This window comes from Papilio polytes, unplaced genomic scaffold (assembly GCF_000836215.1).
Source record: "Papilio polytes unplaced genomic scaffold, Ppol_1.0 DF824102.1, whole genome shotgun sequence".
In the NCBI taxonomy this organism is placed as follows: domain Eukaryota; kingdom Metazoa; phylum Arthropoda; class Insecta; order Lepidoptera; family Papilionidae; genus Papilio; species Papilio polytes.
This window is the reverse complement of record NW_013525102.1, coordinates 4,451,205-4,457,302: the sequence shown is the minus strand read 5'-3', so window position 1 is coordinate 4,457,302 and position 6,098 is coordinate 4,451,205.

Here is a 6,098-nt window from a genome sequence, read left to right as displayed (position 1 = left end):
AAGCCAGAACGCTTCAGTTAAGCGGCAAATGGTACTTGCGGTGGATCAGGCATACTTAGGACATATCCCTAGAAGCTTATTGGATAAACCTATCATGTTTTAAGCAGCTTATATTTAGTTTATTTGGAAAACTTACTAAGGAATCATTAACTAGACTTTGCACTTGAATTCATGCGCGCGGGAAAAAACCTATATGTGTTCTTCCACATCAAACTAAATCCGTTTTGAAGATACGTAACAAATATCTATGCATTTATAATAATGTAAACAATAACTTCTGTGTTATTTTAAATTACTTATTCCAAAAATAAAAGAAAGAAAAAAGTTTATTATATTGAATGGAACAAAACAATCCATGGGAAGGACAACATTTGCATACAAGTAAGCAAAATGTAATTTCGTATATTGTAACTAATATATGGAGATACTCTTAGAATATGTTACGAACTGTCCTCGAGATTATGGCATAATATTATCCATGCATATCATACAGCGTTATCGAGTATTCAAATTTCGCAGTAGTAATAAAATAGTTTTATCTAAAGACCTTCAGTGAAGTGAAAAAATCGCAATTACTTTTAACTGAAAAATTCTCAATAAAAAAATCGCTACAATAGGTAAACCAAAATACTTATATATGTAAGATAATACTATTTTGCTTTTGATAAATAAAATAAGAAATATAAAATACAAAATTATTCCTCAAAGCCGAAACGAAAAGTTACAACTTACTTATTCAAAGTCTAAATGTACTTTAACGCTAAGTTAAATTAAATTCATCGCAATGTACGCAGACGAAACTGAACTCGCTTTATGATTTGATTACATGCATATATTTAAGAGCGCAGTAAATTCCAAGTAAAACTTTATTAATAAGGCGAAGTTGCAATTAAGATGCACACGGGTAGCTTGCCAGGTGTTGCATTGCAGATTGCATTACCTTAGCACATCTTTGATTAAACTATCGCACGACTGTTGTGCGATTGTCGATGGTTTCGCAGTCAATTCAATAAAAAAAACGAGTAGTGTGCACCTTCATATGCCTCCTCTTAAGAATCTAAGCGAAACAAAACAGTTGTGCGATAGTTTAGTCCATGGTATGGGTGCGCTATTAGACATCAAATTACTTCACTGGCTGACAAACTTTACTATATTTTAAAGATTACAGATGTTTGTATTACATTAAACCTTTTCGTCCTGTTAGTAGAGAATAAAGAAGTTCGTGGTAAAACTTTTAATAATACAGAAAATGGAATCAACGTCATGTGTTATTATTGTTGAAAAACTCTCTTAAAGTCAATATGACCAGCACGATTGCCTACGAGTTTTATTACAAAGGCCCACACCTCTACAGGCACGAAGATAAGTGGCTCGAGGCACTAATTAACCCACGTCAGAAGCCTTCGACCGACCCGATTACTCTTCCCCACTGACAAATGCAGGATAATCCCGCAAACAAAACGTATTTTTTCTTCTTTCATTCTGAACTATGCAACTACTTTATATATTTTTAAACAATTAAAAGAAAGTTTTTTACTGTTTTACTATGTAGTATAACATTCATTCAGGGACTAATCAATTTAAATAAATGAAGTAAATAAAACTGCTTTAAAATGTGAAAGTTCTTAGATACAGTGATGTACTGCAAATTAAAAAGAATTGCATTTCTCGAAAGCATTATCTAACCACGTGAATGGGTTTCGAAACACATTTAAGTTCACTGATGGACTTCGTCGAGTTTTTTTTTAATTTCACTTTAACAGAATGTTGGTTAAAGTTAAATTGGATAGTCGGGCATGATTCCCAACTTATTGATAGGATTCTAACTACTTAAATATCTAAGTTAAAGTCTATAGTAAGTATATGTTAGTATGTATACAAATGTCTCTTGACCGTGATTGTTTCATCTTGTACTACAACTTCATTTAAACTTTAAAGTATTATAAATAAGTTAAGAAATCACAAAGTTTGAAATTACTTTCAAAGTGCCGCTTTAAAACACCAGGTGGCGGTAAGGTTTCAGTTTTATTATTTCTGATTTATCTTCTTTTAACGAACGTTTTTATCAAATAAATACGAAAACTTACAAGCTATTGTTTTCAATGTCATATTTATAATTACTCACTATTGCCGTAACACTTGTATTATTTAATTTCTATTTTCCCCTCAGGGTTGATATTATTAAAAGACAGATATTATAACAATGCAGACACAGTAAATTGCTCTACAATTGAGAAATAAAATTGCTAGAATTACAACTAACACTTAAATTTAATAAATTGTGATTCTCTTTTTCAGTATTCTCACCTCTCTTTAGGAGAATTTCTATTTCCTTGTCGTATCTGTGTGCGATAAATCCGTTCCAATAGATACGTAAAAGAACGATGTCCGAGCGGTGAATTCTGGAAAATTCGAATTTAAAATTCAGCACATATTACACGCTGTACATTTTGAAGGAATGCATTATTACATCTCCGTCTTGGGCAACAATTCGTCTATTTTACTAGTATTATTTGACGATAAATATTAGCTGGATGAATGAATAGAATACAGTCTTAATTAAAACCATTATCAAAGAGTTGCATAAAAAAAAACAAACAAAAATCGAATAAAATATCCAATACCATGACTTAGCTTAATCATAAATTAAAACCGGTCCAACAAAACATGCCCTCCAGCGTTAAAGACTCGCCATTAGCGCGTGTTCAACAAAAGAAAAGAAAAATAAGAGGCTTAAGAGCTGGTTCATTAAGTGGGTCAGCAGGAAAGAAAATACGTCAACGTATAATTACGAAAGAAAAAAATAAAAACAAAACCTTATAAATAAATAAAACTTTTTTATAAAATAAGCAAAAAATAAGAGAGAGAGGTTCAACTTTTCATCGGTAAATGTAATATTTTTTATAAATTAAGGTCTCAATCCTTAGTTTTTCAAACATAAATGGCTTCTCCTACTATGTAGTTTTACGTAGCTTTTGACTTAGTGATTTCAAACTATTTTAATTAATTTAAACTAAGTTAATATTTGCGTTTTGAATTGCTACATCTGAGAAAAAACGCCATACAATGTAAAACAATAGTCAGTTGTGGAACTTTTGGCAAGCAAAATACAGAAAATAAAAGGTTTACGGACACATTCTCTGCATCGGGAACGTAGCACGAGGGAGAGAAATTGCAAAAAACAATTTCAGCAAACAAAAAGGTTAAATCAAAATTTTCCGTTAAAACATTCCGAATTTTTTCTAACTACGAGGAAAAACATTTAGCTCTTATTTGGAATACTTTGTAAATATACATTACGAGAAAAGTTTTAGATTAAGCATACATGTAATTGTGACTTAGAAGATGTCATAAATCTAACTACCGAACTCAAAGTGATTTAGTGCTTACGTAAGCAGTGCCTTAAAACTCGTCGATTGGTTGGTTTCTTTTTTTTTATGATATAAAGTAACAAACGAGCAAGCGGCCATCTAAATCCAAGACATCCGCAATTGCAGATGCGTTGCCTATCCTTAATTGACGGAAGAGGAGATGTACATAAAGAGGACATTTCCCCTTTCTAAGCGCCTCCTTCGCCGTCAAATCCACTTTTTCTTCCCATCCTTTCCTCTTAAAAATAGGGTGTAAAGGGAAAGGGACTAGAATTAGGCCTCTGGCACCACACTCTTCAGACGAAAAGCGGAATTTCTTCCACTTCAAGCCTGTTTTCTGTGTGGTCGTGGTATTACACCGGGCGAGCCGGCCCATTCGTGCGAAGATGTTAAAGCGGGCTCTACCTCTGTTCTTCTGACCTATGCAAGCGAGAATGACCTATCGTTTTGCTATATCTCGCACAATCAGCTACAGCAAACAGCAAGCAGGCACAAAACTAAATAAACATAAATAGATAATTTAATGAATACATAATAAAGTTCACTTGATACATTAATACTTCCACTTGGACCTTGTTTATCAGTAGAGTCCATTTCCGTTCCGAAAGCCGGCGGCGCACGCGATGCTTCCGATTTAAATCTAATGCTAGGGTAATGCAATACTAAATCTTGATTGTATCACTGCGACCTTTAAGTTAGCCTTTCTTGTACAGAAATAATCATAGCTTCTAACTATTGTAAAGGTATCTACAACACAAATAAGCTTTGTTATAAATAACCGCCTTAAAAGCTTACAAATTATTAGTTAACCTTTTTGTACCAAATCTTCAGTTCCTTATATGGCCATCGGTAATCTGTTAACTTTTGCAATTCTAATATTTATTTTTTAAATATAACTGAGAGTAATGTTTTGTGTGTTAACAATTCATAAATGTTATGCAGTTATGAAATAGCAAAAAAACATAGCCTTGCATGCCGCGTCAGATTTATGTCTAGGAATTGGACTTAAGATAATGTACTTAGCGTAGTACTTAAGTACTTAAGAAATATGTACATGAATACATAACCCAGTTAATTTTTGCAGAGGTCACATAGCACCTACATTGAATTTGCATGCAATGTACCGCAAATAAGGAGATATCAACAAAGTGAAAAACTTAGAGGTATAAATTAGCGATAGTAGACCTTAACACGAAGGTAGTAAAGTCAGCTTCATAAAAATATAGTTTCTCTTAGCAGTTAATACAAGATTTAGGGCCTGTAGCACCAAATCGTAATTGATCTGATAACAATCCGACGTGCAAAATATGTGATGGAAATATAGTATTGTATTACCTCATCTGACTGTGACGTCATTTTTGTGCTATCAGCCACTGGTGGGACAGGCTCATAAACAATTAGTTCAGATGAAAATAGTTCAGATGTCAATGGTTACGTTTTCACATTTTCATATTTTCGTTAAATCATTTTAATGTTAATTTGTAAAAAAAAGTTATTTTTTAATCTCAGTTTGTTTGATAAATCTTGGACTTTTCAAGTACGTTGTTATCCGAACATAATTTATCAGAGCTACGTAAGAAAAGCAATAAACGAACAAGAGCAGTTTCAAAATTTCCAAAGTTGAATATTTCAAGCAGCTCTGCAGGTGTTAGTTTACTTAAGATATTCTTTATGCGAAGAAATTCAAATTTCTCTTGACAAAGGTAGTTTTGAAATATTGCGCAACTGGTCCGGTGTTGAACGAGACAAAAAGCTTTAAAAACTACATAACATTCAACAGGAATGAAGACGAAATTTCTTGTAACTCAATTTATTGCTTGGGAAAAATAAAAAGAATGATTACTTCAACGATGGCTAAAGAATCTTCCGCATTATGTTTCATTTAAAAATAAAAATCATATCTCATGATAACTAAAGGATTAACTGAATTATAATTTATGCATATTTACTTTATGTTTTATACGGAAAACAACTTATATTTTGTTTTAGCTAATGTTTCGAACTACTTAGAAAAGGAATTTAGAACAGGTATGCAGTAGCCCAGCTCCGTTTCCCGGCGGAATAAATTAAAATATGAGGCCCGCAAGCCGCCTTAATTATTATTGAGAACTATTTTAATAAACGGAAATTTTAAACCTTAATAATTGTAAATTAAAAGAATAGTATCCAACATTTTCGCCTTAAAATTTAACTTTGATTTCATTATTTAGATAGCTTATAGATGAGTTGATATATCTTTCCAAAATAAATTTACTTTCTACGCTTTTTTCTTTATCTGAGCGATAATATATGAAAAGAACTGAAAGAAAAATTGTAAAAGACGAAAACGCATGAAAGAATTTGGCTGTTATAAAAAAGGTACCTTGAACATTTTTACCTGTTAGTGAAATAAACGCGAATGAAATTCGAGGCGGGCGAAAATAACATAGTCGGCTTCGTTCCTCAATGTGAAGAAACGACCGCGCGCCCCTTGCCACGACAAATTGAATTATTAGACGTTATGTGTCACCAAATGAAATTGCTATTTTTTCTCTACCTTTCCTTAATTTGAAAATAAGAAATATGTATTTAATGAATTTATAGTGATCCCTTACTTCCCTTAACTTAATCGACTATAAAAAGAACAATCGTTTTTGAGATTTAGGGGCAGTACTACCAAATTCTCGTAAATTGCCTGATAATAATCAAACAGATAAAATACGTGACGGAAATATAGGATTTTTTTGT